Source organism: Macrobrachium rosenbergii, chromosome 45, assembly GCF_040412425.1.
Source record: "Macrobrachium rosenbergii isolate ZJJX-2024 chromosome 45, ASM4041242v1, whole genome shotgun sequence".
In the NCBI taxonomy this organism is placed as follows: Eukaryota; Metazoa; Arthropoda; class Malacostraca; order Decapoda; family Palaemonidae; genus Macrobrachium; species Macrobrachium rosenbergii.
In genome coordinates, this window is record NC_089785.1 from 10276234 (window position 1) to 10299970 (window position 23737).

The following is a 23737-nucleotide window of genomic DNA, read 5'->3' on the forward strand; positions in this document are numbered from 1 at the left end:
AATTTATTTATTTATTAATAATTTTATTTCTGGACGAAAGGTCTACCACAAGTGTATAGGTGGTGCTAAGCAAATTTTTTTTTTTTTACCCATTGTTGTTGTATTGTTTAAACAATTTTGTCCTTATTTCTTCGAGATTGTCGGAGTTCTTCAAGGTTGAATCCACCCGAAGGATTGCCAGTGCTTTCTGTTGCCATTACATCATTCGTAATACTTATCCTGCTTCCCGGATGAAAATCACGTGATCTGCTGCACTTAATTTACCTTCGTGTTCACTAGAAAAATTTGGAAAGCAGTCCTTTTTTTCGTTAAACTGAAGAGCTTTTTTCATTTTTATTAATTTTTTTATGGAGGTAGAGGGCTTCAGGGCCATAGGTGGCACTTTGGAATATTTGCCGCTTTTTCATAAAAGTTTTGTGGTGGCCATATTCAGGTTCCTCTCCGCAGTTGTGAAAGTTTTCGAAGGTCAAATTCCACAAGATATTAACGATTCTAGTCTACAAAACTTTGAGACTTGCTGAAGCCATTCTGACACCTCCACACTTATATTTGGGTATGAGTTTTGTATTGGGAAAAAATCCACCCAGCTTTTGCTACTTGTTAACAGCAATGCTGCACTTTTACTATTTAATTATTAAAAAGTCACGTTACCAAACGTATTGGGTATATCCTAATACAAATTCACCAGACGTAGACTCGAGTTACGTTGATTAGCATAGAAAGGTTTTCTCTCAGTTTCTATTTCCACTGGACGGGGCTCCTTTTTGGGGAGGGGGAGGGGGGGGGGAGGGGTCGGGTCTCTCCTGGATACGGTTTCGGGGCACTGCAACGACATAGGTTGGATTTGGCAACTTCATCCTTACAATACTAGTACTATGCTTTGTTAATTTCGGGCTCTTGTCTTCAAAAGTCCATATTTTCTTCCTTCCATCTTACTTTCCTCCACCCTCTCCCAACAGTTGATTCATAGTGCAACTGCGAGGTTGTCAAACCTTTTACTGTTAATTTCCATTTCAGAACTGAATGACCTCATAGGTCCCAGCGCTTGGCCTTTAGCCTAAATTCTATATTCTATTTTATTTTATTCAAAGTCCAAGGTAGACTACCAACTACAATTCAGAACTTCAGTTCATTACCCTTGAAATATTTAGGAAAACTCCACAAACAGGTATATGAAATTCTACTTGAGGTATACTGGACGCAGTAATAACAATGGAAAACCATTCTTTCATCAGTTGGTAATAAATTGAATTTCAAAATCTACTTCCGGTTCAGGGTGGTAGAGGTGGGTCTTCCGTATATGAATGGATCGGTTGGGAGGATGGCAGTACAATGACTAAAGTGATGCTTTGTAGCTTTCGTTCCACCGTTTGGGGGGTCCTTTTTTTCTGTCTCAAAGCCTCTATTTTCGGAATTATGATACTGTTAAGTGTTGACATCGAGGCTGATAACGATAATGAAATTTATACTGATACAGCACAACAATAATAGTAGAATTATATGAACAATGTGTTTGATCAACAGAGGCTAATTTGATTGCAGGAGGAGTTGGCTTTCGTCAATCTGTTTGTGTGTCTCTTTGTACGGTTCCTACTTGTCTTTATCAACTTTGTTAATTAAAAATTTGTTTTTTCTTGCACTTAAGAATTTCCTACCCGGTTCCTCACCCAGGGCACGTAATCTCAGAAAGACCGTGTGAATATGTATCATAAACCCTCTTGAGGAGAAGTTGTTTATCGGTAATGCATCTTCTCAGGGGAAGGGTTTTTCATGGAAGACTGACAGGGCTTGTACACTTTTATTTATTTCTCTCTCTCTTTTTTTAGACTTTTTTTTTTTTTTTTTACCAGCATACCTGTGCTTCTCCGCGATGGCCGGTGAAAGAGGGAAAAATGGCTTTTTCTTCAACGTTTCTCTGTTGCTGAAGTTTTGTATGATTTCTTTAAGCTTTCTCTTTTTACCTATTGTGTAGTGTCCAAATATTCAAATAATTATAGGGGTCACTTCTTTAAATTATGACAATAAATAAGTAGTTTTAGGTAAGCTGGAAACGGAGATCAAACCCTTAAAGATAGGTTTGCTGAAATGTGGCTGAGGAGGACATAATCTCTATTCGAAAACTTTGCACAGCTCCAGGGTTGCATTAATAATGTTTCTGTGAAACGGAAGCGCACTTAGGGACCGATAGCCTGTGCTTTTCATTTCTATTGTAAAGTTTGGACATTAAAAGTTCAAGGTGAATTGCATAGGCTTCATTCCTTACAAGGAATGGGACTGTGGAAAGAGTGCAAAACCACACTAAAATGTTTAAAGAATCATTCCTCGCTGCGACAATTACTTATGATAAACGACGACAACTCCCCTGCTACTCAGGCCCAACCTGCGTTTCTCACTTTGCGGTCAGTTGTCGTTCACTGAGCAAGTGCGTTTAAGTTCTCACAGTTTTCGCAGATTATATTTGTAACTAAGCTTTAGCTAGACATTATAGACAGCTAAGAGGACAGAGGGGAGGCCCATGTGATTGATTGTTATTAAAAAAAAGCTTTTTTTTACAGGAAACTGGGCTCCAGTGCCAAGGAAAATAAGATTAGAAAGTCTTTGAGGAAATCACCGCTAACTGTAACGGTTCAAATGACGGCGTAAGTGTTCCTTTATTAATTTCTTGTACGTTTACCATTATTCTTGGTTATAAACATGCTTTGGTTTTTCCTATGAGTTTTCGGGATCGTGTAGTTTGAGAGCTGGTTTTCGTGTCAGGTTCCAAAATACTTTGTTAATAACTTTATTTTTGGATTGTGTCCCTCGGTGGTTACTGATTCCTGTCGTATTTGGTGTGTACAGTGTTTCCCGTTTGAATGAAATGTTTATTATTTACAGGAAATGCGTTTTCAAAATGGGGAGGCCGGACAGTGAATGTTTTTATTTTCATTATTGTTATAGGTCTGAATTTTAACGTTTTTTGTGTTGCTTTCAAAGACAAGCACCATAATAATATTATTGTTATCAGTCCTTGATGCTAAGGAGAGTCAAAATTTTCTGGTGTTGTGAGAACAAGTTGGTTCCGTTATTTGAAAATTAGTGAAAGTTTTCGTAAAGAATTTTCTGGTGTTTTTAGTTGCATCCAGCCTTTTCTTGTTTAGTTTCCTCGGATTTTGAATGAAAAAACGGAAGGTTTAAGTTCCATCTAAAGATGTTTTTAAGGATGGGAAGTTAACATTTTTATTGGATTATCTAGCATTTTTTCGTTTTATATTTTTAGGAGTACTTTACAAAAGAAATCTTTGTCAAAGCATCGCTAATTATCTGTTAAAAACTGGGCCCCCATTTCTGGGGGCCTGCAGGTTTAATCGGAGTCCTTCTGAGGAAAATGAGTGCCTGAAGGAGGTCCTTCAGGTAATGAATAGCTGAGTCCTTCAGGAAGTGAGCCCGAGGCCACTACACTGGCAGATTTAATGGCGCCGAGTGAAAAGTTGGTCCGGGTTAGTTATGACTTTGATTAGGGAAGAGAAGGTGGAAGGATTCCTAGGTTGTTGCTTGTGGGGCGTCTTTGCTGGGCTTTCCCTTCGGTGTACGAAAAGGGGGAAATTTGGACATAATGAAATGACAGGAATAATTGAAATAAATAGTACCCGTCGGTACACTCAAAGATACATATTCATTCGTAACAGTGAAATTTGCAAACATAACGGGAGCATTTCATTCTGCACATTATTAGTATACCCTGAAATATGACAGCATTACCGAATGATATTAATTTAGGACTCTTTCATACAAAGCGTCCTTTGGGTCCGTCACAGAAAAACTGAAACTAAAGCCAATGAACAAAGTTGGTAGTGAGAACACCGTCTCCTTCCCTCATTCATTATGGATCTCGAATGCTAATGAGGAACTATTTCCGGCGATTGAATGAAATTTTGATTGACAGATATAACTCCTTTGAATTATTCACTATTATTGTATGTTCAGCCGATTAGCCATCTATGAGCGCTATTTCTTTACTTGTAAGCGTATCTGATATGTCTTTGGTCCGTTTCATAGCTGGAATAAGGCTTCATATTAAAAGGCCATTTGCATAATCCTCACCTGGTAGATGCCTTTCACTTGGAAAGAAAAAACATTTAGATTATCTTGATAGTTTTTAAAATTTTTTAACATTTATCATTGCCAAAATGCTGCAAAATAACGTCGAATTATTGTTTGGGAACACGAAACCCAGAATGATTTCCTTGTTCAGTAATACAATGTAAAGGTCAGAGTTCAAAATTATATAGAGGGGCCTTTTGGGAGCGTGGTACGGTTTGGAACGCTCTCCAGTGGGCCATTTTTTTATTCCGAATTGTGCATCACGTTCCAAGTAAGCACTATCTTATTATTATTATTATTATTTATTATTATTTATTATTATTATTATTATTTAACCCAGGACCCAACGCGTTTTGGTCTTGTGTGCAGGTCAAGGCATCTTTAGGGCAACTGGATCACAATTGTTGGTTTAGATTACCCTTGTGTGGACCTCCGGGCTCTGACACGCCAACAAAGACCAAAGAACAGTGGCTACAGTACCAGGGAGTTAATGTCCTCATGCGGACGGAAAAGGGGTTAGTGTTGATGAACGAATTAAGGATCCTGGTGAAGATTAGGCATCAAGTTAATCTGAGGTCAACAGGCTAATCTGCACCCTCCAGCAATTCCGGTATTTAATAATAATAATAATAATAATAATAATAATAATAATAATAATAATAATAATAATAATATAATAATAATAATAATAGATAAATAAATAAATAAATAATAATAATAATAATAAAATAATGATAATAGGTAATCAAGTTGTTCACTGTGATCATGTTTCAGTGTCCATTAGTTAATCTTTCTTGAGCATAAATGTACAAACATTTTGGTAAACAATTGGAAGTACGGCCTTTATAAGATAGAGGATATATTATTTGTATACATAACCTCATCCTACTTTTTATTCGTCAGTCGTGATGCAATTATTGCTTTGCATAAATGTCTTTAGTTGTGTTAATTTTTGAAATCTAAAGTAAAATAAATCTAGCGAACAAAATATGGGTAGAGAGGATAAACTATAAACAACTACAAAACATAATTTTATAAACACTGTTTTGTTTCCTCTAGAGAAATAAAAGAGAAAAACTCGACAGGAGACACCAGTGGAACGCACCCAATCAACATTAGCGATAAAACAGCTGTTCAGGAAGACTTACAATGCTCTTTGCAAAGGAACGATCATAGATGGCACTCGGGGAAAAGATCGTTGAAAGAGAATCTTTCACACACACACACACAGAGAGAGAGAGAGAGAGAGAGAGAGAGAGAGAGAGAGAGAGAGAGAGAGAGAGAGAAGGAATAGGTAATGAATTTCTTCACTAAATACTTGGGCAATTATTGATAGTTTGTTTTGATTAGGTAAATATAATTAGAATAATTTCTTATATTGGTATATTTATGAAGGGGTCCCTCTTATAAACATATTTCATTAAATATTATAGCTGCATCAGCAAAGTTTGATTTATTTGGATTCCTTTTTGTGTTGGAAACAGATCACGTTATTTATTATGTGATCTTTCCTTATACATAGAAGGGGATCATAAAAAAACAAACTTTATATAAATTAAACTTCGTTGATGCAACCATAACGTCTCCTGAAACATGGAATTATTTCTACAACTGCGATGTGATACCCTGAACATACGGACCAAAGTCAGTCCCAGTAATGATGAGAAGAGGGAAAAAGCAAATGAATCGTGTCTAAGAAGTTCTCTCGACGACGGAATCCATTGTCATCGCGCCTAAGATTACAAACTTCGGATCAAGAAAGCCAACAAAAGAATTAGTAGAGGAGAAATAGCCCAAAAATACCCCTTAACCCGGACAAAAAATTATATAAAGCTGAAAAATTGGTATAGAGGTAAGGGATAGTGTCAGGAATATCAGAAAAAAAACCACTGATTGGAACCTGGGAATTCTGTTTTTTTTTGGGGAGGGTATATGGACGAGAGGTCAAAATTTTGAGATGCCCAAATCATTAAAGCTTATACATCATTGGATAAGAAATTTTGTTCTAGAACTGCTCAGATATGAACGTTTCCTTAAAATTGACCATGTAAAGGAGAATTGATATGAAATGATAACAAGAGCTTATAATTACCAATTTCTGTAGTATAGATTATTCATTTATCAAAATATTTTCAGTTAGAATAGATCATCTTCTATCGATTCTAGGATATCTATTCCATCTTCTTCTTTTTCAATGGCACCAAATTCTTCAACTGCCTAAAAAAGAAACAAAGTTTCATTGTTAAACTTCTAAACTTCACCATTAAAAAAACAATGCTAATATTTCAACCTGGAAATAGCGAAAATGTTTTCAACAATTTTTTCTCATTTATATGACATTTCGTTCAACTTAGAAATAAAGTTAAGAATATTTGACTAACAGAATCTTAAAGAACGTAGTTTACCTGTTTATTATTACAATATTCTCCATGACATTCATGACATGCTGACATGCATTTCAAGCCATGTCTTTTACAAGAACACAAATTTGTACCACACTGATTTTTTGATGAAGATTTACACTTGCACCGAATGACTTTCAGTAAATTCGAAGGTGCAATATCTTTATCCGTTGGTATAGGAACTAAACAGTTATCTACTTGTTTCCAACCCCAATTGGTAGGCTCCAAGTTAAGTTTATCGTTGAGCATTTTCCATGTAATGATCTGCAAATGAACTCTTTGCCCATGGTAGTATGCTGCTTGCTCTGTTGGAGGAATTTTATGTTTCTTGGCTTCCTCAATTACAAAGAGGAGGGTGGAGAATATGCATGTCTCATCGGATGGGTTTAGATCAATTATGGGTAAAAACGTAACTGAGGCTTCTTCATAAAGGGTGTTTTGTTGCGATGTCACGTGCATCATGTAACCTGACCAGTTTGGACGTGAATGATTCTTTGAGGTAAAAAAACCATGATGCATGCCATACCAGATCTAAGTTCATTTCAGGGGAGTGGAATTTTCTGAGGAAAAGGTCCTTCATTGGCTTTAGATTCAGCTTCAATAGACCATGGTAACTTGACCCATTGTATGGAATAATTTCGACAGTAGAAGATAAATCCACGCTTGAGTTATGTTTCAAACGTTTTACTGCTTGGTATTTAGGTTTTTAGAGCTAACAGAAATAATGCCCATTCCATGAAAAGGTTTTTTCCAGTCAATGTCCGTATATTGTGGTCAACATTATCTGCCACCCATTGGGTAAAATGGGCTTCCTGATCTTCAAAGGTGGTGAGTTGACAGGCTGCAGCAGACTGTTTGAATAATTTAACCTCATCAGAGGTGACAGAAAATCAAATTTTGCCAGGTGATCCACAAGCCACTTTGTACCAAATGACTTGTCAATATCAATGCCGATTCCAAAGGGTATTGGTACTATTAATGACCTTGGTCTTGATGCTTGTACGATGCATTGACCTATGCTGAGTTGTTTAAGATTGGAAGATACAAGACTGCTAAGAAATATTTTCAAACTTTCAGGCACCCATTTTGTTTCATAATCTATATCACTCAGCTTTTCAGTGGAAGGATATTTTGATTTATCAGCAGTGATCTCTCTGATATCACTTTTGATTATTTTGGCAGCAGTAGTTATGATGTCATTTGGTGTCTGTTCTTTCTTATTCTTAAAGCTTTCTAATATAAAAGAGGTCATGTCACTGAAGCAAACAACGTTTGGCTGACCAGGGACTTCTGAAAAACAGATGTGTTTTCCGTAATGCCCAGCTAGTTTCCGTTTTAAAGATTTCATAGAGTAACACTCACTGCCTTTGCTGAGCTCCTCCATCTTGCTGTGAACTTCTGATAATGTATATAGTTCGCTATCACCCTCTTCTTCCAGCCACTGACAAATTTTCTGAAAATTTTCCATCATTGTTGAATCTAATGGACGTCCACGCTTGTTTTCACTTTCGATCTGGAGTCTGAATCGATTCATACATGAAATATGATAAATTGCCTCCTCAGCAACCAGATCATTGCAAGACATCAAGTGAGAATGTACTTCATCTCCCATTCATCGCCTCTACTTATACAACGCTTAGTTAGCGTTTCAATTAGTGGAAGAGTTTCTACTCTAGCAACTGTTGAGTACTTATGTTCTGCTGTCTTTGTACAAAGAAAACAGGATGTCTTCCAATCAAAGGTGCTTTCGGTTGATGATCGTAATTTTTTTCCTGGCACAACACTAGCAGTATTCGTGCTTTTTCGAAGATCAACAAATTTTCTTCGGCATGTATGATGCACCAGAATTTTTCCAGCTTCCGGTTGCCGTGATGTGTCTTTAAGGAACCTAGAGTGAACAGAAACGTAAGATGCATAAGAGGCAATCAGCTACCAAACGAAAAATTTCACAAGCTAAAATGTATGACATAGCATACAAAATTAATGTATGAATAAATAAACAATACCTGCATAGGTCATGTAATTGTCGTTCTTCACTGATCCGAATCAATGTATTTAGTCCCCTTTTATGTACTTGGACAGAGAGAGGACTCTTGATCAAAACCTTCTTCACACAAAACACAAACTTCAGCCATTTTCTTTAAATATTTCCTGAATTATTGATTAAAGAGCTGTAAGATAAAAGAAATGAACTATTATTTGAAATATTATATTTGCACTGACAAGTGGATTTACATAATTTCAAAAGAAAATCAGTAATTTTTTCACCCCAACATGAATGACTCATCATTTTTGTCAAAATTGGTTATCTATTAAAAAACATTTAATCTTCATAGATCAAGTAAAATTCGGTATGATTAAATCAATTATTTAAAAGCTCTGGCACTTTTATTTATTGGCTTCTATGATCCAAACCGCATTCATTCCTGCATGCACAGAGTTCCGTCATTTTCCCTAGGCCATTTGCATTTTACTTCCCCCACCTCCCCACGAAAAAAAAGGGAGTTCCCAACCCCCAATCAATGGGGCTTTTTTTTCGGTCATTCCTGACACAATCCCCGACCTTTGTGCCAATTTTCAGCTTTATATGATTTTTGTCTGGGTGATTTGCTAATTCCCCTCTAGTAAATGGAGCATTAAACCCCATATGTCTCTCTCTCTCTCTCTCTCTCTCTCTCTCTCTCTCTCTCTCTCTCTCTCTCTCTCTCTCTCTGATTGTGGTTGAACGTCAATTGCGTTATTAAAGAAACCTTTAGCCAGTCCACAGAAAATGTTGGTCTATAAACCCAAGGATTATTAAATTTTTCTTTTCAGTGTAAACTGGTTCCAAGGAATTAGTAAATATATGTGAATGAATACAGGTGCTTTCAAGCACATATGCTTTAGAATAAGTGAATATTTATTGTACTGTATTTTAGTTATTTGCTGCAACTTACTAATTCAAGTAATAAATTCTCCAGCTTATATAATAAAAACTTTTGTATAAATCAAGTTTTCAGAAGTAATGTTATTTTTACTTGACTAATATGTATTTTTCACATTTGGTGGGACCCTGTCAAATTCTTAGAGGTAGGTGCAAAACATACATAAATAAATCTGTGTTCGAGCCATTGTTTCTATTAGAAAGTTTCTACTTTGACCATTTTCAGGTAGCTATCACTTTTCCTGTTTTTACTTTAATACCGGAATAATTTGTGAATTTTATTCCTTGCCCTCTAAGAAACACTTATCCTACCTTTAAAGGAAAAAGGTATAGTGTTCTATTTAGCAGTCTTAGGGACCTTCTTTTATCCGGTCAGGGTCGATCTAGGATGTAGATCCTTGTTGACAGTGATGTCCTGTGGTAATGACCCTCTCCTGGGAGAATTCTTTTGAAATCTTTTGATGATAAATAGCATCCTGTAAATATCCCTCGTAATCTAGCCTCCTTTGTGATTTTTTTTTTTTTTTATGAAGTTCAGCCTGAGAGAAGGGTCTTCTCCTCTTATAATTTGGTTGCTGCAACAATTTCTTCTTCGGCGGCTTTTTCTCCATTGCTCTTATATCTGAACTGGACGCCTTTACAGTGCGTAAGGGGAATGTCATTGTAATATAGTGTGGCTACGACACTGCTGACTCCATGATGATTGAAGGCTTTCTTAAGTTCAGATAATCTCGTTAGGTAAAGTTTCCTTAAGTAAGATTTAATATAATCTTTTCGGGGATTACATTTATTCCTGAGTCTTTCTCAATGTTGGAATCCTCAGGTTCGAACTGACGAAAATACGCAGTATGAATATATATTAACCCATGAAGTAAGAAACTCAGATTGCTCGACAATTAGATGCAAATTATCCATCGACGCCGAATTTGCCTTCTGTGTTATTATATTCTCGTAAAAGGAAAAGAGATAAAATCCTCTCACACAACAGCACACACACACCATTCAGGCACACCTATAAATTCGTCTCATGACTTTCAGCCAGGTAATTGCATACACATTTTGAATGTGCAACATGTAGGTGGAATGTTCATTACTGAGAAGATGGAAGCCTACCAGTCGGTCTGTATCAAGCCCGATATTCCGAACAATTTTAATTATATATTTTTTTTTGGCGAATGCATTCTGACGGATTATTTAAAGTATAACTGTTTCCTACCAATGATGTTTCCAGGTGGTATTGTGAAAATCTGAAATGGATTAATTTTCCGGTAAAGTATACCAGTGCGTATGATATGACTGTGCTCTGGAAATTTAAGAGATTTGTGATAACGTGTATATATATATATATATATATATATATATATATATATATATATATATATATATATATATATATATATATATATATATATATATATATGTAGTCTCACCATTATCCAATCAATAATTGATACACTCGTTTTAGTAATGATATGTGAAATATCTTTTTTAACTTAAAAACTGTGACATTCGTTAATTTTTTACGATTACTTAACAGACTATGAATATTAATTTTTCTTGACTGCTTGCTTCTGTACGTATTCGGCCCACACAGGTCATATGATCGCGTTATACACGTCATATGCTGGGTTGTAGGTTAAACCGTATGATTTAATTTTGGTGACCTTGTCTGCCCTGGTCGTCGTCAGCACGTTGATACGAGTGGTAAAGGATTTAAGAGATCGTGATAGTATATACCGTAGGTATATACATTATATTGGGTGAATAGGGTGAAGGTCATACGCTCTTTACCCTACTCCCATTTATATAACTTAAGAAAATATGATAACAATAATGAAATGAACACATAATCTACAAAAACCAATATATTTTTACTCAATATAATATAATGGAGGGGAATGGGGCGGGCGGCGGAGAAAGGGAGGCCAGGAAAGTGGGGTGAGGGAGGGATGAGGAGGGAAGGGAGAGGGAGGGGAAGGGGGAGGGAGGGACGGGATGGGGACAAAGGACGTCCGAATGCATAGGTTGGCGATGCTTGGCAACACCATGTAAGCAAAGAGCAACGCCTTAACTAACACCGTTTAACAACTCACTATATTACCAAACAGCAGAGGGTAGAGGGAGGTGTCTTGTACACTGTGTCAAAGTATCATTTCGATCAAGTAATTAGTTTGAAAGAGATTTGAGAAAAACGATGACTCGCGGTCCTTGAAATGGATAGTAGGTTGCTTCCCCACTCGGCGGAAAAAACCTGACACTGTGGAAACTGATGTCTTGCAGATCGCAAACAGGTTAAAAGTTAAGTCAACGACAATTAATAGAGAAGGAACCTTTGCCCGATATCGGGTTATCGTATGGTTAGGATTACGGACAAGTCATTAACTTGTATTCAACCTGTTTGTAATGTGTGTGCAACAAGTTAACGACAGCTGGGTAAAATTTAATGACAAGTTTTACTGTAGTGTTGACACACCATGAGTTGTGAGTATAGATAAAAAACTCAGATACAGAAATAAACTTAATCTCACAAATAAAGAAACAGAATAAACGCACTCAGCTTTACCTGATAAAGAAACAGACATGTTGAATTTTTACGCACGCATGCGCGTTCTCATACGCCCTAAAAACATACATAGACAGCCTCTGTCATGAACCCAGTCTTGCAATTCCTCCCCCTGTGATTTGTGAAACCGGCAGGAGAGGCAACTGTAATGTTGGAGAAAGAAGGGCGCTAAGGAAGAGGAGGGGGAGGAGGTAAGAGAATAGGAACTCAGGACGAGTCCTTCGTATCCTTTGGAGTGGCGAAATTAAATACTTTCAAACGGTTATTTTTGTCGAGGGAAAACCGTCGCCTCTCTTGGGAACCAGTGGCTTTGTGAGTTTAGGAATACCTCTGGATTTACTAGTCTCTCTCTCTCTCTCTCTCTCTCTCTCTCTCTCTCTCTCTCTCTCTCTCTCTCTCTAAGTACAATCATATCCATATTTTAACTAAATATGGACACCTTATGATTTACCATCTTTGAATATTTTGCAGTAGACTAACATACGAGTTTTACTTTACCCTCATAATCGTAAATAGGATATGAACTTTTTGTTTCTTCCATTTCCTTGGAATTGAAGCTCTCTAGAATTCACGATTGGGAATACTGAACTCTTATCAAAATTACCCGACCAGCACCCGCCTAACATTATTACTTGGCACAGGGGACTGAGTAATTCATGAAAAAGATATTATTAGTCAGAATCCACAATATATAGCTGAGATCGAGAAACTAGCCCATAACGAATGTTCGACATTGGGCTTTGGAACGGTTACGGTACTCTGTAACATGTAACATATGTGGAATATTAATGCGTTTATTATAAAGGATTATCTTTGGAATATTTAATACGACATAGGAGTAACAAATTAACGGTCATCTTTTAATATGAGGAGGCTCAGTTAAATAAAATGCGTTGGTTTTGCTTAAAAGCGTATCAGTTGTTATTAATGAGAAAATGTTGAAGTTAGTAGCCAGAGAGATTTTTCAAAGAAAATATACATAAGAAAATATAGTTATTACGTAAAATACTACATCGAAGTCAGTTACGTTCACACGAGCTCCATTTCTGGCCTTAATTTTTCTACGGACAAGCTGCTTCCTACTTTCTCTCTCCAAGATTCGATTAACTACCTATATACTGAAAGGAAAATCCTCCTCTTTCTTGTGAATATTAGGATCTCATATTTTGTACCTATTAGTTGTTTTCTTTGTACCCTTGTTTAGGCCAGACATTAATAAGACGTCTGATTGTGAATTTAGTTGATGTGTTCCGTGCAAATGAAATTATTGGTGCTTTCGTTTTATGGTTGGATTTCAGGTTATATACACAACATTGGTGAAAAATATTTTACCAGAATTCGAAAGACGGTTCTTATCCGTGATTGAAATAACAGCTCATTAGAACCTGTACTGGAAATCATTATTCCTAAATATTTGAATGATTTATCTTCATTCATCCTTTATCCATCCAGTGATATCTCATCACTTTGTGTATACTTTTGTCCGCATTACTGTGGTTTTCTTAGATTTATAATGAGTCTCATCTTTGTAGATTTATGTTCCATTCTATTAAGCAAATTAATCTTTTGGTGTTTTCCTTATTCAAACAGCATCGCCTGCATATTTGCTTATTTTAAGTCTGTCGACTCTCATCCGGTATTTCACTCTAAGCCCTCTCTTCCATTACATTTTCATTTTGAAATCTATGAGAAGGGCGAACAACAAAGGTGAAATAACATCCTCATGCAGCACCCCACAATTTTCTGCAAATTGGTTTGACATGTCCCCATCAACATTTACTTTGTATCTACTTTCATGGATAATATCAGTTAGCTTTACATACAGAATGGGAATGCCCTAGTGATGCAAGACTCTCCGCGTTATTTGTCTGTGGACAGTGTCAATGCTTTCTCGTAATTAATATATGTAATCTGAAGGAGATTTTTGGATTTCATACACTTCTGCGCGATATATCTTGAAACGAATATTTGATCTGTGCAGCTCCTGCCATTTCTAAAACCAGACTGTACATCGCTAGACATTTTATCAATTTTTATTCCTCAGTCTGTTGAAGATAAGTATAATAATTTTTTCATTGCAACCGACGAAAGTGCATTGTCTCTATAGGTACCACATTCGGTCAGGTTACAATTCGTTGGTATCTTTGCCTTGAATTCCAGTCCCCAGTCATTAGGCTTTATTTCCCCATTCCTTATTTTGCAAAACTGTTTACTCTGTGAGGTACACTAAGTATTAATTCTTTTAATCTCAGATTATAAGATGGTGTTTCCTATCAAAGTTTCTCTGTAATTGAATCCACCTTAAAAACTGAGTTCATTCATAAGTACATTCAAGCTCTAGTGTGTAGATCAAGTTATCCCTATCTTACCTTTTATTCATGACCTTACACAAGTATTTCGCCAAACGTTCTTTCTTTACTATTACCCATTCCTCCCTCTGACAACTATTTATTTGTTTATCTTTTCACCCCTGAATATTCATTAATAATTTGTGGGCAACCCAAATACCATTGCCACTCCTTGAACACATATGGCTTTGTCAACATCGTCAGCCTTTCCGTCCAAGTATTCCTCTTATCTTTTCTCGATCTTTCTTTAATTTTCTCTGTCTAGATTTTGCTCCTTCAAACGCTTTATTTTACGTTGTTCCTCTCCCTGAACCGTCTGCACGTATTTTGTTGGTGTGTGTGTATAAGCTTCATTGTATCCTAGGACTCGTGCCATATCTGATGTTTCCATTTTGTTACCACATATCCCAGTAATTCTTTTCTAGTAGACTGATAGACATTTTTTATATCAAACCATTCCATATAGAAAGTGCCCTCCTCCCATATAGTTTCTAGAACTGCAAATCTGTCCTCTCTGTAGGAAGATACAGTACGCTTTACCCCCATCCAACCCGTTTCCCTATTCCTTTGTACTGTGATTCATAAACATCTAGATTGTTCATTCCATATCTCATGAATTCATTTTCTGCCTTTGCTATTGTTCTTATATTCCAATTTTCTGTTTTCAGTTTACCCATAGTATTTGTAAACCCAGCGATTCTTAGCTGAATCACTTGCTTGTTACTGGGGCCATTTCTAAATTGCGCTTATCCATTTATTTGTCAGGATCCATGGAGGATTCATTGGCTAAGTACACTAAAGGATAACTAATTCCTTGAAGTGTGCAGTTGCTAGCTGTATAAGTCCATTGACCCCCTGCAACTGATTTTCAATCAAGGTCTTCCACCAGGCTTCCACAGATGAAGCAGAGGAGACAAAGCACCCAACACCTTAACCCTATCCTATTCAGTGCTTCTTCTGAGCATGGCTGCAATTTTCGATTATGGATTTTACCTTTACCTCATGAGGCATCAAGATCCTAATCGGGGTATGAAGTCCGCTACTAACGTTCAGTTATGCCTGCACTGTCGGCCTGTATAGGCAAACCTGAACGTTAATGTGAACAACCTGCATAGTTTTTCTCGTCTGCGCAGGCGGCCTGAGCAAATAGCTCTTCTCAATCAATAAGCCTCCGGCCTAAGTGTCTGCGCATGCGCACTTCAACGTTAATGTGGTAAGGCAACTTTTTTGGCTCAGTTTGCTGTCAGTCCCCGAACGGTTAACGTGTACCACTCGAGAACATAGAGTTGAGTTGTATTAAATTTAAAAGTGTTTATCCCTAAATTGTTGATATACCGGAGGTACTTGTTTTTCAGTTTTCTGAAAAGAAAACTATTGTGCCGTCTTGTCTGTCCGTCTGCACTTTTTTGGCCTCCCTCAGACCTTAAAAACTACTGAGGCTAAATGGCTGTAAATTGGTATGTTGATCATCCACCCTCCAATCATCAAACATACCAAATTGCAGCCCTCTAGTCTCAGTAGTTTTTATTTCATTTAGGGTTAAAGCTAGCCATAATCGTGCTTCTGGCAGTGATATAGGATAGGCCACCACCTGGCTTTGGTTAAAGTTTCATGGGCCCTAGGTCATACAGCATTATACCAAGACCACCGACAGATGGACGTATTTTCGGTGGCCTTGATTATACTCGGTAGTGGCTGTACAGAAAGCTCGATTACACCGAAGAAACTTCGGCGCATTTTTCTTGTTAATAATTGATACGGATATCAGAACAATATAAATTTATAATTTCGCCGTTTTTCCACGGGAAAAGTAATTGTGTATAGTGAAGGCCGAAAGTGGCAGCAGCATTCCTGAATATCTTGTAGATTTCATTGAAATCTATATGAATGAGACTTTGCTTGGGCAAGTAAAATCCAAAGGCTATCGTAACAGATTAAGCCTATGTGTGTTTATTCGTGGTTATAAACCATACATGGAAATCAGTTTTTAAATGAGAATAAATATTTATTATGGAGAAGTAATGTAAAACAAGAATAGGCCTATAATGCGCCTATTCATGATTATGCATAATATAAGTAATTCATTTTTAAAATGAGAACAAAGTAATATTCTACTGTCTGATGAAAAAACAAAACAGTATTAGACTGCATGTTTGCTCTTTGCTCAAATCCCATGTAAGCCAGTTTGGAAATGAAATTATACTGATAAACATAGACTAATAAACACACAAATGAAACAAAGGAACAGGAGTAAACTATGGATGTCCGTTCGTTGTAAAAAATCATAAGAAGTCATTCTTAAAATGAAAACAAATCAATATTCAGCATTTTAATGAAACAGAAATAAACAGTATTAGGCCTACATATGTGTGTGTGTGTGTGTGTGTGTGAACTTTAAAATGAAAACAAACAATTACGAACTTAACATAATTATCTTGTTATGGAACTCTTCCTTCATTCATAAAATATTTATAAACATTATGAAAGTCCTTGGGGCCATTAAACTCTGAAAATTCACATGGGTGTATTGAATTAGTTTTTTTCAACCACTCTTTCACTAAACGTCTTACTTGACGTTTATGAATTTTTTTCTGCTCTCAGCAAGCCAATTGCAGACAGAGCATCATCGTCTGTTGGCACCATGGCTGCTACGGAGGACTGAGGAAAAAAATTGTATCGTTAGCGGTGCAGGTTTGCCTGCACAGGCCGACTGTGCACTGCAGACATAACTGAACGTTAGTGGCGGCCTTGAGGGATAGGGAGCAACTCCTGAAGGTATACACAGATACCTTAATGATTATATATACTGTCTATGTATGTATGTATATATATATATATATATATATATATATATATATATATATATATATATATATATATGTATATATATATATATATATATATATATATATATATATATATATATATATATATATATATATATAGATATATATATTATACATACAGAGAGAGAGGAGTATTTATAGGCCGAAAAATCATTGCAAAATTCTCTCTCTCTCTCTCTCTCTCTCTCTCTCTCTCTCTCTCTCTCTCTCCTCCTCAGCATGAAGCGATTGTCGCTATTCGTGTGGTTAAATATTGGCATCCGGTGAAACCCGAGTTCTTCATAGTATTTTGTAAAGGGCCATTCCCGACCCGAATGGAGCCGGTTCCTGTTTGCTGTGGGAGTTTTATGCAGTTGTAAACATCCCTTATTGAAAGAAAGAGACCGCGAACAAACTCACTAATGACGTCATCGCAACAAGATCACGGAACATGACCCTGTTTAGTCACGCGAGCGTCTATGTTTTTCGGGAGATAATTGAGATGTTGCTGCGTAATTAAACGAATAATAAAACAGCGCGAGAAGTTTTAATTGACGCCATCATTCCATACTTCCGCAGTTTTGTTTGCTTTCTAAAGCCAAATGTATTTTTCATGTAGGTTCAGATGTTTTTGTTTCTTCATTTGCACATTTGTGTTATAAAGTTCACTTGCATATTTATTTTATAAAGATAGAAAATTTAGAAATTACTGAGTAAGATTTGAAAATGGCCATGACATTAAGCCTCCATCAGGGCTGTGCAAGAAGTAAACTTATGAAATATTCTCAAAAAACATAAAGATAAATGAAGATATTTGTGAAATGTTGCCATTATATTGGATGAAAAAATGGATGGAATTCATCAGCCATAGTCTCAAGTTATTACTATCAAAAGGCCCAGTTTCTTCATAAAAGTACCAGATAATTTCTCTATAATAACTGCTACGATGAATAGGAGTTTGATCAAAGTGAACACTTCTAGGCAGGCAATAAACAATCTGGAATATCAAATATAAATGAAATAACGGAATAGACAACCATAAGTGAAATTTCACAGGTAGATAGATCTACTGTACGTTTAAACGAATATCAGCAGGTGAACCTCACCCTTACGAAAAACGAGACCGGGTTCAAATATCAAAATCATATTTCCCTAGCCATGATACCTATGTATTGAAGAAGCCATTGGCGAGAGCAACAGGAGGACTTTAGGGAAAAGCGAAAACAAGTGAAGATAGCACTGCTCAAAATCATTCTCAGTCTGAAAAGGGGGAAATTCAAGCCAGTTAAACCTTGAGTGCTGTCGGAGGATTTGCGTCCGAGAGAGGTTAAAAGAACGATGTCCGGATTTATTGCTCCGTTCTTCCGCTTCTTATTCTTATTCCTGTGCAGCTCCCAAAGCGATGGGAAGAAGAGAGAGAAAAGCAAATGTAAAATGCTTTGGGGAAACAAATTGCTGGAAAAGTTGTATAAAATTCATTCTCGTGCAATGTTGCAAAGAGAGCGTTTATGTTTTTTTTACAGAGTAAATAGTACGTAGCTGGGAAATAATACATACAGAAAATTACACGAATTTAGTACTTGAGAGAGAGAGAGAGAGAGAGAGAGAGAGAGAGAGAGAGAGAATCATTTCATAAGTAAAATAATTATATGATCAGCCAATCAACTGACTTTCAGCTATTATTCCATTTTTTCATCAAGGTGGTGTTCTGCTAATTCTAATCATGACACTGACGTACATTTGCCGATCTGTCATCTGATTATGTAAAGACACAGGGAGAGCACACCTTAGGTGCCATGCTGGTGGTCACACCTTCGGAAACCACATCCAGAAGTCAGGTGAATGCCGCTGGTTTTTAAGAAACTTCACCAATTGAATATAGGCAGCTTGGTTACAGTTATTATTATTATTATTATTATTATTATTATTATTATTATTATTATTATTATTATGAACGCCATTCATATTGAACAAACCCTCTGGGGCCATTGACTTAAAATTCGAACTTCCGAAGAATATGATATTCATTAGAAAGTAGTAACAGAAGTGATAGGAAATAAAGAAAGAAGACACCAACTTTTAGAAAATATATTAATTAAATAAATAGATAAAAATCTAACTTATTAGAATACAAGGAGAGTTGTTTCAAGGTAGTAATACATTGCTTCTTAGCTTGAACTGTTGAGGCTCCAATTGCATAACACGCTCAGGGAGCCTGATCTACAAAGCCTAAATGCAATATAAAAGTTCCCGCTCGAAATTTATGGTTGGTACGTCAGGAAGCGTTGTTAAAGGATTATCAGCGCTTGTTATCATAGGGTGATCATCAAAGCACGCTTGCATGATCTTCTTGTTGCAGTTCGTTAATCTTTTCATCTTGAAGAAATCTCAGTAATCAAAAAACAGTTCATTAGATGTTAATAATGGTATGTTAATAATGGCATGTTAATGATATGTTAATTTTCAGTGTTCTTGTCAACTAGGAAATGTTTGTTTTCTGTAATCATTGCATTTCCTCAGCTGATCTATACATTCTCAGTTCAGATAACAGGTACAGTACCTTGCTATATACCATAACTGGTTAGTGAATTTCGTCGAGGAAATAGTATTCTTAGAAAAATAAATTAACAAATTTAACTTTGTATCAACACAGCTCACTGGAGCCTCCCCAACCCGAGTTGAGAAAAAGGAATTAACTCTTACATTTCGACGGTACGACCAGCTGTTGACCCATCCAACTTCATTAGAATAATTAAGACGAGTAGACAGACAGATAACCGGGGCTCGTTTTTGCCAAGCAGATTATTCGCGGTTTCTTCCGGAGGATTGCGAGGATGTGAGCTTCAAACGTCACTGTTTTAGAGGCTCTTCTGAATGATTATCTGTGGACTTCATTAGTGTTAGTGAAAGTGAAAATGAATTTCGGGTAGAGTCAAGATAATTTAGCCTACACACACACACACACACACACACACCACACACACACACACACACACACACATATATATATATATATATATATCGAGAGGAAGAAAGGATCCAGCTTTGGAGCTTGCTACATAGCTAGTTGGCAATATAATAAATTTATATATATATATATATATATATATATATATATATATATATATATATATATATATATATATATATATATATATATATATATATATAATGTATATATAGACATATATATATATACATGTATATATATTTATATATATATATATATATATATATATATATATATATATATATATATACATATACATACATGTATAATTTTCCGTACAGCCCCGTAGTTTCTCTTCAAGTTTTTAGGAATGAGGTCGCTAGCCCTCCATCCCTTTTTCTTGATCCCACCAGACGTTCGTACACATTTTTGGATGAGGTGAATAGTTACATGGCCCTTTCCTTTTAATTTGTGGCTCACCTCAGTCTACTGATGACCAGGAGCGAAATTCAAAGTGTACTGCAGTAGACGTGAAACGGTTTTTACATAAACAAGCCTTAATCGTTCCGCCTCGCATGTGGGACAAATGCGGACGCTCCCTCTAATGAGGCAAGTGTCTTGACCACTTGTTCCAGCCTTGGGTGAGGTTTTATGGTGTTTACAGATTGCACAGATTTTAATAAATCTATGCAGTATGTATTACTATTTATTATTTTGTGAACCCACCAGGCTAGCTTATCTTTATTTTCCGGGCTCAATTCCAAAATTAGAGATATATTTGTAGGAAGTTTCGAAAAACGACTTCAAATTCGCTTTGACGTGTCTTTGATAGAGAGACTGTATTATTATTATTATTATTATTATTATTATTATTATTATTATTATTATTATTATTATTATTATTATTATTATTATTCAGAAGAAAAATCCCCTTTCATATGGAAGAAGCCTATTGGGGCCATTGACTAGAAATTCAAGCTTCCAAAGAATGTGGTGTTCATTTGAAAAAAATTATTGAAGGCACTGTGAAATACAGAGAGAAGAGATCAGTTATTAGGAAAAAAAGATGAATTAATATTTTTTAGATAAATATAAAGAACTTAGCCAAATACAAAGTGAATTGTTTTAGGGTAGTTATGTAGTGCATCTTTACTTGAACTCTGAGTCTAATTAGACAGCATCCTTAGGAAGACTACAGTATTCCACAGTCTAACAGCTTGAGGAATGAAAGACTCGAGGCATTCCAGTGAATTTGTTCATCTCATGCTTGACCAATTGCGTTCCTTTTCCCGCAGCTTCTCACTGTCCGAGATGCCTCATCCAGTGACTGGTTCAGGCAGTCAAGTTGTAAATCTGACGTGGTGAACGTTTGGAACGATGCTGCGAATCTTGGCCGAGACGAACCACTCGGGGCTGGAAGGGATTGTCAGTGGGATGGCGGAATCGTCTGTGTGAAATAAAATTTTGTTGCTAACAAGTCTTCAGACCGTCTAAGTACAACCAAATTTTGTTGGTAGCAAGCCTTAAAATTGTCTATGTAAAATCAGACTTTGTTTGTCTTATGTCTTCTTAAACACCGAAGAAAAGCCAGTGGGTTTTAGGAGAGAGAAGCAAAAATCCATCAGATGTTTCTCAATAATGAAGAGATTTTCAACCTTGAGTTGATAGTTTCCTTGTAAGATTGTCTCCGCAGTAGACGCCATCTTGTAACTCTTCCTATAGATTCTTCGTAAACTTTAAAGATTTTATCAAATATCCCCGATCATATTTTTTTCTTATAAGAATAATACCGAAAGTGATGAAATTTAAGGAAAACTCTTAAAATGCTAAGATAAATATTTTTAGTATATGACGTAATTACTTGAAGAATGATGTTATTTAAAGAAAATATAAGTATTTCAAATCTGTAGACTCTTTTCTTAAATACACAAACACTGACCATATGACGTCACAAAGAGGCAGCGGGAAAGTCTAAAGAATTAAGATTTGAATTTTTTCCACGAAGAAAACTCCACATCTAGACCTGCGAGAGACGATAAACATAATTGTCCCGATAATCGGTAATTGGGTTTTAGTTAACAGAATTATGGGCACTCAAAACGGGAAGAAAAAATTAATCAAAGGTGAAGGGTATAAGAAAGAGACGATGAACTCAATTCTTTCTTGTTATCAGAAATAAGAAAAAGGACTCGCATTTTTCACACAAAATCCTTTCCACATTATTGATGGTGACATATAATGTTAACTTTATCATGCGTAAATTGCAATTCGTGAGTAATTGGAGCAGATTAGACAAACTCGAACAACCAGCACGCCAAAAACCCGTCAGTGGAAATTTCTTAGCTGGAACGAAAGCCTCATCAATTCACTTGATGTTTTTATTCGGTTTATACAGGCCGTGACGAAGATGTCGTTGGTCAAATGTGCAGCAAAAAAGATCAAAAGAAATGACCTTTTGGTAATGTCGCCAGTTCAGTTCCGTATTTGCCTGCGTAACTTCATGTATTATAGTCCCGTCTTATAACAGTCAAATGCTGATTATGTTCAGGATCAGAAATTTTTCGGGGATGCTTAACGAAGTGGCATTTTCTGTTTTCATGCTGACCTCCAAAATCTAATTGGAAGGTTATATTTCTTGAGTATCATCAATGACATAAAACTAAATTTGAAGTTTTTCCAAAATGCAAATAGAACTGTTGCGTGTTTTGTCTTTCTCGTGTACTGTAATGATTGAGTCTCTTGAGTGCCACAACAGTGAGGTAGAATGAGATTTATTACACTTAATAATTGGTCTTGGTGTAAATTAATTTATTTTCCCAACCTAGATAAATAGCAAGGGCATACGTCTGTAAACATGTACCAAACCTAGCCGTTCATTCAAGTGTACGAACAACCTAGAAAAGACTCGTCAGAAACAGCGACCCTGACTAAGGATTAAGCTGTAAAGAAGGAAGCTAGTAAAGAAATTGGCCTCGGAAGCTGTAGCAATATCCTTTTGTCGATGTTTTCTATTCAAAGCATTTTCATGATATAAGAATCAATTGCAATGTATATTTAACTTATTATAATCTTGGAAGTAAAAAAAAAATTAAGGGAGAACAGTTACTTAATCTAAAGTGACTGAAGGCGTTTCTCCTTCCTCTCTGTGAACTAAAAAAAAGTCTTTAATAGGTTTCTCCATGGTAATTATAATGCACCCATGTGAAGTTCATTAACCTTTGGTTTTTATCATGTTAATGATGTTTGTTAACCTCTGAGAGGTGGTTATTTGAATGTAATCCTGTAATATTCATTAACCTTTGAATTGTGGTCATTTTAATGAAACCCTGACAAGTTCATTAATCTTTTATTTTTGTCACTTTAATCACACCCTGTTAAATTCATTAACCTTAAAGTTAAGGCAATTTTAAAGTAACCCTGTTAAGTGCGCCTACCTTTTAGTTTTGGCAACAAATGTACCCAAGTCATTTTATTGAAAATAGAAAAACTAAAATCCACACTCTTCTACTTCCAATGCAAAGGTCAGAGTTGAAAATAATTCAGCTGGGACCTTTCCAGACCTGAGTAGACCCTGGAAAGGTCCAGCGGTGTTATTTGAAACTCTGGCCTTTTCCTTGTATGAGAGGATTTTAAGCTCTCCGTC

The 23737-nt window shown here is 36.1% G+C and overlaps 1 long non-coding RNA gene across 1 annotated transcript; it reads left to right on the forward strand.

Moving 5' to 3' along the window:
- The first annotated feature begins 1331 nt into the window (after positions 1-1331).
- Positions 1332-23432, forward strand: LOC136829669 (uncharacterized). Its single transcript, XR_010850435.1, has 2 exons — positions 1332-2639; positions 21390-23432. It is a non-coding gene; the product is annotated as an uncharacterized lncRNA (long non-coding RNA).
- The last annotated feature ends 305 nt before the right edge of the window (positions 23433-23737 follow it).